Source organism: Mus caroli, unplaced genomic scaffold (genome assembly GCF_978045245.1).
Source record: "Mus caroli unplaced genomic scaffold, Mus_caroli_1 scaffold_4, whole genome shotgun sequence".
Taxonomy (NCBI): domain Eukaryota; kingdom Metazoa; phylum Chordata; class Mammalia; order Rodentia; family Muridae; genus Mus; species Mus caroli.
The window spans coordinates 17,476,432-17,490,527 of NW_028227259.1; the positions used below are offsets into that span (position 1 = coordinate 17,476,432).

Here is a 14,096-nt window from a genome sequence, read left to right on the forward strand (position 1 = left end):
GCAGCCTTGATGATACTGGATTGTACCTCTGAAGCTGAAAGTAGCCCCAATTACACATTGTCATTTATAAGATTTGCCTTGGTCATGGTGTCTTTTCACAGCAGTAAAAGCCTAACTGAGACACTGGCTGTGGTTGTTTCAATATGCTGGTCTCAGAGAGTATCACTATTAAGAGGTGAGGCCATGCTGAGGTAGATTTGGCTTTGCTGGAAGAAATGTGTTACTGTGGGAGTGGGAATTGAGACCCTTCTCCTGGCTACCAGTGACAAAAGCTTCTCCTGTTTGAATTCAGAAGAGGATATACATTCTTACCTCTTCAAATGCTATGACTATCTAGACCTATGAACCAATAAGCCAGCCCCAATTCAAAGTTGTTTTATTTTTATTTTATTTTATTTTTTTTAATTAAAGTTGCTTTGGTCATGTTGTCTCTGTAGAACAATAGAAACCCTAAGTCAGTCTTTGCCAACAGGAGTGAGATATTGACATAATAGGCCTGACCTTGTCTTTGCTTGGAGGAATGTGAGTTTGGTGACTTTTGATTTGGAAAGTGGTGCAATGCATTAAGGGTTGCCTTTGGCCCATCCTACAAGAAATATGGTAGAATTCTGTACTGAGGGTGACTTAAAGTGATGCAAAAGGTTTTATAGGAGGAAGATATCAGTATGTGGCCTAGAAACTGTTTGAGTGGCATTTGGGTGAAGAATCTGGATGCCTTTGCCATTATCTGAAGAGACTGAGGAGGCCCTGTCTAGCATGAAGAGAGTCAGAAAAATTGCATGACAACTGAAGTCTAACAAGAGCCCAGCATAGACTTTGTCCTCTGGTTCACTCTCATGAAAGTGTTTTGATGAAGTTTACCAAGCTGATAAAGCAAAAATATAAAATATGAGGGGCAAGACTTAAAGGAGCAGTAAGAATTGAAATGGAGCTGGATCCTGTGTGGAAGGAGATAAGCAGCTTAAGGGAGTGATGATCTCAGTGCAAGATTCCAACTACCTAAGCTTATTGTTATTACACCTAAACTAGCAATAGTTATGTGATATTCAGCTGTATTTCCTGGTTATAGTTTTTATTTGTACTTTTAATGTGGAATGAACTACTATGCAGAAATGGATGGTCCTATTGTGATCCAGAACTTGAGGCTGAATGCACAGGCTTTTGATTTATATCTTGAGAACCATGGCCATGAGATGCTCTAGGAGATCTCCAAATTCAACACCAGTCTAGAAGAGAGAGAGTTACAAGTAGACAAAAGCTTAGAGTCAGGCATGGTAGACAATGGCATTCATCCCAGCATTCAGAAGACAGCGGCCTGAAGATCTCTGAGTTCAAGGTCAGTCGACAGAGCAAGTTCCAGGACCACCAAGCTTAGGCAGTGAGTGAAATCATTAAACATGAAGATTTGGTGATAATGTAATAGAACAAGGGGGCATTTTCCAGCCCCAGCAAGAAGCAGAACTTGGTAGCCTCAGCCACATGGCTCTGCTTTTACAGTCAAAAGTAGAGGGGTTTACTGGAACAATTGGTACTGCTTAGCAGGAGCTTAGAAATTAGCAGTGATTATGAAGAGACCAGCAGGGTAGACCCTTTAGCATCACTTACATATACTATCATATCATGTGCAAATAGCTATCCTTTGACTTCTTTCCCATTTGCATCCCCCTGATCCCCTTTATGTGTCCTATTGCTTATTGATTTGATGCTATCTATTGATTTGTTATTTATTGCTTTTATTTTTTTAATTTTATTCATTTTTTTTATTTTTTTATCATAACAGTTTATTGATAGCATGTAATGACCCAGTCCCTAAATATACAACATCAAGCAGGGAGTCCTGTCTTGAGATGGTTAATCAAGGGCACTCCATGGGTGGGCATCCCCTGGTGCAGCTGCCAGAAGATCATGGCACAATGATTCCTCTCCTGGGTCTTGCCAAGAGCGTGGTACAGCCTGTCCTGGAATTAAGCAACATCCCTGATGTGCTCTCTACAGTCAACTTTTGCAAAGTAGATCTTGGCTTCACTGAGGTTATGAATGGCAGCTTTCAGAGCTTCTGCTTTCATCACTGGGTCATAGGAAACTGCCGAAGCCACTTGGCAGTTGGACACTAAGAACATGGCACGACCTTTGTCCAGGATAGCCCCATCAGCTAGTCATGTGGAGAGGGGTTGAGGCCTATTCTGGGATTCCAAGGATGAGCTGGGCATAAGCCAAGTTGAGCACTATTTCAGAGGCCAAGTACTGTAATTGGTATTCTTTGGAGAGGGCCAGAGCTTCCAGGAGCACAGGCATGGATGGCAATTGTCAGGGACTAAGAGCTCCAGTACAGCTCTGTCACTGACATTAGGACCCTGATTACTATTTCTGTGTTCTTTAACTTCTGACAGTACGTCATCAACTTCTGCAGAAGCTTGTGTGCCTCTGTTATTTGGTTCTGAGCTTGCAGTATGACTGCTTTCCTGTATACACCTTCTATGTCATTAAGCGCTGTGATTCCTGTAATAAGCCAGATGGAATTTGCCATCATTCAGTGCTCTGTCAAACTGAACTTTTTGGTCACACAGCATCCATTTCTGGGCGTGCTGATTGTTGGGTGGAAATAGGTCTTTCAAGTGCTTTAATACATCACCAGCAGCCACGAAACGGCTCTGTTCTGCATGGAGCTCTGCAAGATGGTAGAGAGCAAAGGCAAAGGACTCAGTATTGTTCTGCTGCACGCCCTCATTCAGCGACTCCAGGCTGTTCATGCTCAGCAACATCTGGACTTGATGCAGTGTCCTGGTGCTGCGGCCGTGCAGCCTGCAGATGGCCATATTCTGTGCAATGCTGATATCGATAAGTTCCAAAAAGCTGTGTTTCCAGTGCAGGAGGTCAGAGTCCTTTAGGGCATCCATCAGTCTGTTGGCCATTTTCCCAGCAAAACCTCCGTGGTCAAGATGTTTTCAGCTCAATGCAGAGCCTCCTGCATTACTTTGACCGTCTGATTCTCAATGGAGCTGAGGGCAAATGTAATGGGGAAGAGGATTATGGCCAGAGCCTGAGATATGCTGCTCTCAACCTGGCTGCCCTGCACTGCCTCTTTGGTCACTATCAACAGGCAGAGCTTGCCCTGCAGGAGGCAATTAGGATTGCCCAGGAGTCCAAGGATCACATGTGTCTGCAGCACTGTTTGAGCTGGCTTTATGTGCTGGGGCAGAAGAGACCACATAGCTATGTTCTATTGGATCACTCTGTGAAGAAAGCAGTACATTTTGGATTATTTATTGCTTTTATTATGTTTAGGGATGTACCATGTATCCTTCTATTCTGGAGGACTTTTAACAAGAAGTTGTGTAGGGTTTTTCAGCATCCAATAGTTGATAATTATTTTATTTTATTTATTTATTTTTTCTATTTTGGTGGATTGAGTTGGTGGGCATTCTTATCGATCAACACTGAAATGAAGCCTACGTGAACATCTTAGATAGTGTCTTTGATGTGTTCTTGGATTCTGTGTGTGATATTTGAATGTTCATGATGGAACTTCTTCTCTGATTCCCTTTCCATGTTGTGTTTGTGTGATTTAGTTACAAGGTTGCTTGTGGCCTCAGAGAAGGAGTTTGGCCATGATCATTCTGTTTCTATTTAGTTGAGTATTTAGAGGACTATTGGTATTAGGTCTTCATTAAAAGTTTTGGAGAATTCTGCACTAAAACCATGTGATCCTGGCTTTTTTTGGGGGGGCAGGGAGTTAATGTCTTTTGATGACTCTTTCTTTTCTTTTAGGGAATATAGAATCATTTAGTTACTTTACTAGATCTAGATTAAACTTTGGTAATTGGTATCTATTTAGAATATTAACAATTTCATATTGATTATTTTCAGTATTTTAGAGTACAGGCTTTTGAAGCCAGACCTAATGATTTTTCGAAGTTCCTCAGTGTTCACTGTTATGTCCCTCTTTTCATTTCTGATTTTGGTAATTTGGGCATTGTCTCTCTGCCTTTTCTTTCATTTGGGTAAGGGGTTGTCTGTCTTGTTGATTTTCTCAAAGAGCCAGCTCTTGGATTCCTTGAATCTTTTAATTATCCTCTTTGTTTCTCATTGATTGTTTTTCTGTTTTATTTCCTGCCATCCAATTCTACCAATCTCTCAATGGGATTAGGCTTTGCCTCTCCTTGGGAACTGAAGCATGTGATGCACATGACTGCCTCATTAAAACCCTGCATAGCCAGGTTTAAGGGTGTATTGATTTAGCCTACTCTGTCAGTGTTACCTGCACGGTGCCATGAGACATTAACCAAGGTCAGTATACACCTCCACTATATTTTTCACTTTTGTCTTTCCAGTCATATTGGAAAAAATTATAATGGGTTCATGAATGCACTCACACACACACAAACACACACACACACACACACACACAGAGAGAGAGAGACAGAGACAGAGACAGAGACAGAGAGACAGAGAGAGAGGCAGAGAGAGACAGAGACAGAGAGACAGAGTGACAGACAGATAGAAAGAATTTGTGTAGATATGTTACTTCTATTACTTTGTTCCCTAAGAAGGAACTCGTTTCTAGTTTTGGTACCAAGGATGAATGCCAGTTGATGCATCTCATCAGCTGATCATCTCAACCAAAACATTTCATGAGATTTATCTGTATTTATGTTCTATGTGGTTTGTGTTTGTGTGTATGTGTGTGTGTGTGTGTGTAATTTATTGACATTGTGCACATTCTTTGCAACCTTAGAATAATGTGTAAATTAACAAAAAGACTGTACAAATGGAATCCCTTGAGGAAGCTGGGGGGGTGGGTAGCCTGAGGTTAGAGTGACTTGCAGCTTCTCTGGAATCTTTCTTTTCATTGTAGGTTACAACTCAAATGCAATAGTGCTCGTTATTTTATTTTTCTTCTGCTATAGCCCCGAAACTAGGGATGAACCTACTACATTGTGAATGCTGGCAAATACTCTACCACTGAATTACATCCCAGGGCTGGAACCCAACTCATCTTCTGCAACAATTAGAGGGCATGCTGGATGAAGACACTCAACCTACAATGTGGCCATCTCATGACTGGTTCATGAGAATGGTTTACAAAATGCTTTCAAGACTGGGAATGTTTAGCTATCTAGGGAGAAAATAAGGAGACTCAGTCCACACTGTACATTAAGGACCATTTAGTCTGTTAAAGGCTGACATGGATTATTGACTCATGTCACATGTGAAAGTTAAAAAAAAAAAAAAACCAGGTTAATGTATGCATCTGGTAGGATTTACCAAACACACCACTATGCATGAGTGGACTTAGAAAGACCCAGGCCCCTCAGGGTTCTAAGGTATTCAAGGAGTCCCCACAAATACAATAGTAACATGCTAGTGTAGTCTAAATTTTCTCCTAGTCCCACCTCAGTTCTAGTGTACTGCTGACTGGGGCACTGGGCTATGCACAGACAGGCTGGTCTCCAGTTGAGCTGTGGTCTGGACCCCAGAAGGGTGATAATTTACCTTCATGACATGGTAGGCATACCCTCATGCTCCTGGAACTCTGGCTCCTGCCTAAGTTACAGGCCCCCACAGGACCCACATGGGAAGCATGGCTAGAAGTAGGCAATTTTCCAAGCTTCTGACCTTCAGTCTAAATTCCTCCCCAGTTACCTAGCAACAGTAAAGAATGAATATAAGGGTGGCTGCTTGGTTCCACCTCACTCTCTTACTTGTCTCTCTCTTACTTCTTACCCTCACCCTCTCTCCTGTCTTCTCCTCTCCTCTCTCCTCTCATCTCACTCTCTCCCTCTTACTCTCTCTTTCTCTCTAGCTTTCCTCTCTCTCATTCCCCCTCCTCTATTCCCCTTCTCTCTTTCCCCTGCCTTTCTATAATAAAGCTCTAAAACCACAGATTGTCTCTGTTCATCAGGGCTGTGCTCACTCTCGCCAGAATGGGAACCTCTCTTTCCTCATCCCTCTCTCCCATTACAGCAGGGCCTTAGAGAGTAGCCCTGGGGCTCCCAGGTTGGGCTCCCCATTGTCTACTCAATGAAGAGTGAGTCAGAGGCTTGGATGCCCACCCGGGGCTGAGTGGAAAGAGTCTGGCAGCCCTCCCATGTCCACCTGACCAGAGCATAGGTGGGATTCTGGTTGGGCTTTGGGTCTTTCCTCTCTCTCTTCACCAGGGCCCCCTTTTAGTTTCCACACTGCTGATGAACTTCTCTGTCAGTTCATAAATATCAGAAGACCTAATGTAGAGAGTAACCAAAGCCTCTATCCTGATACTCTGCTGAGATTTTAAATGTTCTGTGTGTCAATACTATTTGGTGAATACTTCCTCCACACTATAATGCTCTGACTAATCTCCAGTCTCAATTAATTATTTCTATTCCATTAATTGGACAGCAGTCATCTGGAAGCAGCCCTTTCTCAATATACTCCCAGATCTGCTATGGGAAAAGGTCAGCTGCAACTGTGTCTCCTAGGTTCCCACTTGCATGTGCATGCTCTCCACCAGAAACATGTGGCCACAACTGCAGGCTCCATTCACTGTGGCTGCTCTTGAGTTTCCTCCCCACATTGCTCAAATTAAGATGCTTTTGTTCTAACTAGGAGGGTTTCATCAGCCCAACACAGCCTACAGGAGGCCATACTCAGTTCTGCATTTTAAGGATATGCCTAATCTACATGGTCATCCTAGATTATCAGTAAGAGATCTGCTCTAAAATTGAAAATCAGGGATGCTGGGGTATGATCCTGAGCACACAGCCAGCAGTGGTAACACCAGAGCCCTGCATACACGCCAGGCTGCCTAGGAGAATGAGCATACACAGCTCAAGCACCTGCACCTACACATCTCCTGAGATTTCTCCACTTACTTGGAGGTGGTCCAGTCCACCTGATCCAGCACAGGCACTAGAAGGACAAAGGGCAGCAGCAGAAGGTGTGGGGATGCCTCACAGTTTAGGAAATCTACTGCTCTCTCAGAACACACACATGGGGCCTAACAGTCATCTAAACAGGGGTTATTATTCATTTTTCTGTCCTCTGAGTTTACTACACTCAGGAAGGGCTGCAGACATACAGTAGGAAAAACAACCATTCACGTAATCAACAATATCTCTAAACAGCCCAAAAACAAAACAAACAAATAAACAAACAAACAATAAAACCACAGCAAATGTATGTTCAAGAACAACATCATCTACCAAAAGATATTTCAAAGCCTGACAAGGAAAGCCATTATCTCTTTGGTGTGGTTGTCACTGATGCTGTAGTGCAAGCAAAACCGAGGCACATGGCTCTGGCCTTCCTGATTAATTTCCTATTCCTTTGGGAATGTTTTTATTTCCTCGGCAGCATTAGAGCAATGACTCTATATTAATCAATATCTGGTCCACAGTGTCAGTCATGAATGTGTGTTATAGAGTGCTATAATTTAGGTGTAGGAGACTACATAGCAGCATGGATACAGTGTGGAACAGATTGCAGCATAAAGTGTATTTCCATGGAGTAAGCCACATATATCCACAAGAGACCATCTTCTTGTATACCCCTTGGTGACACTGACTTCATTCTGTAGCCCAGGCTGCCTGACACTTACATAGATCCATCTCTGGTTGTGGGTTCTAGGTTTACAGGAGGGGAGAGGAAACCTGAATAAGGAAGATGGACTTAAGAGTCAAGAGTTGTAAATCAATTTTTATTTATAAGAAATAAAATGTTTAATAAACAGGCTTTAAAAGTACAATTACTAAAAAGAGATAAAAGAAAAATCTAACCATGAAAATAAAACAAGAACATATAATTCCTCAAAACCTAAAAAAAGGATAAAACAATAAAGAACAAAACTTTAACCAAAACGAACAGAAAATGATTCTACATCAGCACCCTTTCACTGCATATTAAGAAGTACAGACCTACAGCCTGTATCTCCACTTGGACTGCTGTTGGCCAGGCAGTCACCTCAGATGTCTCTCAAGGGGTGTTGCCAGAACAGGAAAGGGTATAACACCCTGAATCAGCTGGCTCACTGGCTTTCTCCTATTCACACTGCATAAATGTACTGAATGTAATAAGATTCATCCAAGGTAGATTGGGGATGTTGGGGATGGAGTTCAGCAGGGGGCTCCTGAGGTGGAAATTCATTCTGCAGGAGGCTCTCTTCCTGGGATGTGCACATTTCAGCTCTTGCTGGAGTCTCTGAGTCCTAGGAGAGGAAGGCAGTTCTTAAGACACAAGCTTGGTGGAGACCTAAATATCAGCTCTCAGACTGCTGTCTCCCACCACCTCAAAAGGACAGTTAACACTGATCTATTAACTGAAACCATTGCTGTTATATACATGCAGGGCAAAATGTCAAACAACACTCACAAACACATGAACTGGCAAGCTGTCACTCAGACTTCTATGCTTGCAAACCAAGAATTGGGCAACAGGAAGAGACCTCATTGGATTGCAAGAAGAAAGGAGAAGCCCACATGCCCCCCAGATTAATGACCATGAGAAGCATTCATTTGATATTTGCATTTCCATTTTAACCCTGGAAGGTTCTTCCCACTTCAAGTCACATGGCCCTTGCATGACCTCTGTCCCAGGACATAGATGCTGCTCAAAACTCTACATATCATCCCACTTCTCATGAACACATGCAGAAATGTGGTATGTTATTCATCTGTCACCTTTTCTAGACTTCATATTAAAGCAGTGCAGCAAGGTACACTTGCCAATGATTTAGTTTCTCACAAGAGGCTAACTTCCCAGAATATGTGTGTATAAAAAGAGCAGTGAACAACTACATTCCATGAGGTGGGTGGCTGGTTGGGAGTGTGGGTTAGAAAAGCAGTAGGGGAAAGCAAAGATTAATCCAATGGGGCAAATGGTGTCAGACAGCATTAGCCTGACTGAGCTGTTTGTCCCTACCTGAAGTTGTTGGGTCTCATGGTTGCTGGTCTGCTCCTGTTCGTCCATTCAGGTTTAAGTCAACCAAATATTTCTCAATGAGAGCCCAATCAATCTGTACTTCCTTGCTCTCCCTCTTCAGTGGGACAGACATCTTTGTAAGATTCTTCTTTTCCATCATGATCTGGCTCTGTATGTTCCTGGAAACACCCTCTGCATAGTAAGATCCTGCAGCCTCCTCCTCTCATTCTTAGGTATAGGCCCATTAACCCCACCAGGATCCTGGTTCCCATGAAGACCTAATACAATCCATCTCAATAAATGCATGACAGCTGTACAAACAGCAAACAGCCATTTCAGGGAAGAAGAAATCATTGCTACAGCCTGAACACCAATGAGGGTCCATGTCTCTCCAAAAGAAAGTGGGATCTCCATCTATCTTTGACTGCCCAATGCACTAGGGCAACATCAATTAGTAGGGTGCAAATAGCATCAGAGTAGATCAGCAGAATGAAAGGGAGGGCATTCTATCCTTGTGTTACGTCACACTCAGCTCTCCCAAACACTGCCTGAGAACCAGGCTCTCAGTACTGCATAATGACTATGCACAATCACTCTTCTACTGAGAGGCTTCTAAGGATGCCGGGACAATGCTGGGAGGGGTAAGAGTCTCTAACGGATTTATGAAAACTGAGTCTATTATCCCAAGGCACACTGATGCCTAAAAGCAGAAGGGATAGAAGCAGAACTGCAGATTCTCCAGTCCATAACCCAAGGAAGGCAGAAATTGCCATTCCACTGTTGATTGGCTTGCTAAATGGTACTTACATAAAGTAGAATTTCCACTTAATGAGCTCCTGGATGTTCTGTTGGGCCTCAAATATCCCCTTCTCTAACTTGTACTGAGAGGACAGGATCTGGTTCTTCTCTGATATCAGTTGTTCATAGAATGGATTTATCTTCTCCAAGGGCTTGGTCCTAGGAAGAAAGAAGTCCATGAACATGGGCTTTTAGGAACACATTTCTCAGGCTGAATGCTGGACTACCCCAGCCATGGAAAGCACATTCCGGATTCTATATACTGGGATGATCTTCAGCTTTGAAAATTTGTTATCCTGGTCCAGGACAGCAGAAGCTAAGCATCAAGATGGAGGGTTCCATGGCTCCCTGTGTTCACTCAGTAGGGTTGGATGTTGCAGTCTAACCAGCTATGTTCTCAAGATCCTAGGCCACAGGTTTTTGCCCATCAGAAACCTGTGATTACATTTTTTCTGTTTTCACACCTGGGGTGGTAAATCCTGAATAACTTATAACATAGAAATAGACCTTAAACATAACCCTGGAGATGTGATCAGATATCACCACAGCTTTATAATACGCCCAAGAGATACAAGTGTGTGAACAACTGCGACCACATAGTCAAAGAAGAGTGTTGAATAAAGTAGGAGCTCTGAGACTTCAGCACTAACATCACCTTGAAATTCTTATGAAGATAAATCCTCAAGTCAAAACACAGATCCCATAGGTTCCCAAGTTTTGAGGGAAAATTAAACATACAAAACTCATGCACATGTAGGTACATGTGCACACACACAGACGCACACACTTGAACATACACACACACACACACACACACACATATATGGAGGAGAAAAGGAAACAGTCAGAGAATGAGAGACAGAGACAGAAACAAGGAGCACAATGAGATGCAAAAGAAATGTATGCAGCATTACTGTCTCTCAGTATAAGTCACACAGACAAAGAGGAACAGGAATGAACCTCAGGTCTTCTAGACAAGCACTGAGAAGGAAAATGTGGGACCAGGCCCCTCTAGATACTACGAGGAGCTTCTAAGCACTCAGTCATCTGCAAGGCAAGTATAAACACTCACCATAAACTCACATCACCTAGAACCTCACAAAGCCACATCTTGTCAAGTGCTTTCCAAATGCATGCTGGGAACTCACTGTCCACCCCTTCTATCCCTGAATTCTTCATTCAGAATACAAGACCTTCTTTTCCACTGGAGGAAGCAGAAGAGTCCATTTCTCATCTCCCTCCTGACCAAGCTTCAGGTTCTGCCTCTCCACTATGAAGCATGCATGGACATGAGGTTGGGCCTAGGGATGATCTGGTGGTACAGCTTCATAGAACCCACCTCCTTTAAAGGATAAGATGAGGCTGACATTGAAGACCCCAGACTGACACCACAGGGTTTGGAACAATGCATACCTCTTGTAGTTGGATCTCTTTTTGAAAGCGTTCAGGTGATCACTCTGCTCATTTCTCTTCTGGATAAGTAGCTGCAGCTCTGTGGTCAGCCTCTCCTTTTCCTTTTTGAACTCATTCTTGCTTAGATCATTTGCAGTGGATGATGTGTGTCTTCGAGCCCCTTTAGGTAGAAGAATACAAAAATACTTTCATGTGAGAATTCAAAGAGTGTAGGCAGACCACCAAGAGAGAGGACCATGCCTGGAAACTAGTGACACCAGAAAGCCTTTGGTCTGGGCTTGAGAGGCCTCCACAGTGGGTCTCAGTTCTACCAGTATTCTAGAGAGACCAGGAGATGTAAACAGACAGGTGTTTCCTCTATCCCCCTAAACATGTTTATTATTACCAGAGAGATGGCTTACTCAGGATGATTATCAGCTGAACAGAGTGCAGTTTGGCTTCAGAGCCATTATTCCTGTGGTTTCACAAGTCAGATGGTAAAATCACTATTCTCAAGTACTTTAGTGCTTGGAGATGCTCAGATCTCCTACCCAGTTATGCTAGGCCCTTGACTTGGGCTTCAAAAGTCATGCAGTGGGACAACATGGTCAAAATGCTATCAATTGCCCCTACTAAAACACCAAACACCCAAGAAGTAGCAATAGGATCCCTTCTCTGTCTGGGTGTATCCACTCTGACAGGTCTGTGGTTACAGTATAGAAATGCCAGCCTCTCACAACCTGTAATAAAGAAAGGTAAAGTGGGAACTGTCATGGACAGGATCTCAGAGTAATTCTGAGAACATGAAGTCATGTCCTGGAACACAATTCTCTCTATCATACTACTCCAAAATAGCCACTGAAGGTAAAGAACCCTGAGAGTGAAATAGAGTCATGCCCTTCCCTAAAAGGGCATAGGTTAGACACTCTGTGACTCCTGATGGTCTCATAGCGTCCCCATGTAACACCCACAATCCTCAGTGAATGTAAATACTTCTTAGCATAACAGTTTTGGCCTTGCCAACTCCTGCTTAGGGGATGGAGAAAGTAATGTTCTGAAATCCTTGATGCTCAAGAATTTTGATAATTATTGAATTCTTTTGCTACCCAGAGACTCCAGTTCCTGTGCCCCATTAGTAGAAAGGCCATCTCAGGCCACCCCTTCCAGAGAGCTCAACTTCCACTTCCCAGGACTTACGCCACATTCTCCAAGTCCACCTCCTTCGTCCTTCATTACTCTCAGATGGAAGGCCAGCATCCTCCCTCCTCCCTCTGGCCTCTCTCCGATCCACACTGGATCTCCCAAAAAGATGGCCGAGTCGAGAAAACATGTTCACCAACTTAGTGGCTATACACTGAGTGAGAATCCTAAGTGAGATTGTTGCTACAACACTGGTGACATCACAGGAGATGCCAAGAACTCTCCAGGAGACAATAGATTTTTCCAAGAAGGGATTGCTGATGTCATGGACTATAGCCTTTGCCTCCCTGCTAATATTCTCCCTGTACTGACAGGAAGCTGAGGTGTATACCTGCCAGTATAGCTACAGCCATTTTGTTATCTGTCCACCCCCTATTTCAGATTGTTGCTGTAATAAGCCTGCCAATCACTGACATAGAAAAATAACTTGACTCAGAGGAAGGTCCTGGTGATCACATCCTGCTATGTTCTGAATGACATTTGTTAATCTTACAATGTTCCACAAACAGATACCCATTTCCTGGGACACAGCCATTGAACACATCCTCCTTCCAAAGCCAGGGTTTGTCCAGTCTTGATTGGCATTGCCTAAGTAATTCCTATGTAACTAACTGAGTGTTTCCCTTCCAAACTTTTCACAGAAATGTCTCATCCTGCCTTACAATGTCTTCAATCATCAAATGAGACATTAAAAACTACTGAGAAATCACACCAGTTTGAATATGCTAAGGTCTTGGGTGCTGAGCCATGGCTCCAGACATCACTCTTTGTTAACTTATAAAGAAAAACAAACAAACAAAAAAACAACACAAAACCACAGAAAGCACATGTGAAGTGATCAATTCTGATCAGGCCATTTTAGTTATAACAGTGCATAGTGACTCTGAATTGAATGGGTCCTATATAGAGCTTTGTGGAACATTGTTTAACTAAGTTCAGTGTTTCTGTGTTTTGTTGGGTGAACCCTGGACAGGAACCCTTCCTTTCAGCAGCACATAGGACAATGAGCCATGGTCAGGAATGGTGACATCTTGCTGTAAATTATGTTACCAGAAGAATGAGGGATTTATCCCTTGTGATAAGGATCAGTTGTCTCCTTGGTGCTTTTTAGGTCCCTGTTGGCCATGTGCAACAGGTTCAAAAGCCCAATTCCGATGCCCTTGGGATCCTGGTATGCCCATGATGATGCACTCAGACATGCCTAGAAACAACCAGAGCACTGTCAGAGAGCTTGATAATATAAGGGTGGGAACATTGCTGAATTCTGAGGCACAATATTTGATCCCATTATAAACCCCAAGATTCTGCTATTTTCTGAAAAAAAAAAAAACAGAAACAAAAACAAAAACAAAAAGAAACTAACCAAAACCCTTTTTATGGTGTAGCTAATCCCTAGTACAGACTTTTAACCCAAGAGCTTTCTGTTTGCTGAACGTTCTTGTCTGGCTCAGGTGTAGCACACACCTTTCTTGGAAGACAAAATAAAGTCAACTCCAGGTCAAGAGGCAGAAGAATTAACCAGTTGAAAGGGAATGAAAATAACTAAACCAAAGGAAGGTCTTTAAGTTCAAGGATATTTAAGACAGTGTGGAGAGGGATAAAGAATGTGTTCCTTCTGGGAGGTCAGCAGAGTAGGAAGGTCAGCTGGGTGCTTTTCCTGACTCTCTGAGCTGGCTCCTGAGTCTTCATTCTATAAAAGAAATGCCTGGAATATGTGTGTTTTTTAAAAATTATATATTAATTATTCCATTTGATTACATCTCATACCCCTCCACCAAACCCTGAAACAATATCTGCCCTCTCCTCCTCCC

The 14,096-nt window shown here is 42.9% G+C and overlaps 2 pseudogenes; both read right to left on the reverse strand.

Moving 5' to 3' along the window:
- Window positions 1-1,823: 1,823 nt before the first annotated feature.
- On the reverse strand, window positions 1,824-4,598 carry LOC147004946 (anaphase-promoting complex subunit 5 pseudogene; annotated as a pseudogene).
- Window positions 4,599-7,883: 3,285 nt separating this feature from the next.
- LOC147004947 (uncharacterized) lies at window positions 7,884-12,616 on the reverse strand (annotated as a pseudogene).
- Between the last annotated feature and the right edge of the window lie 1,480 nt (window positions 12,617-14,096).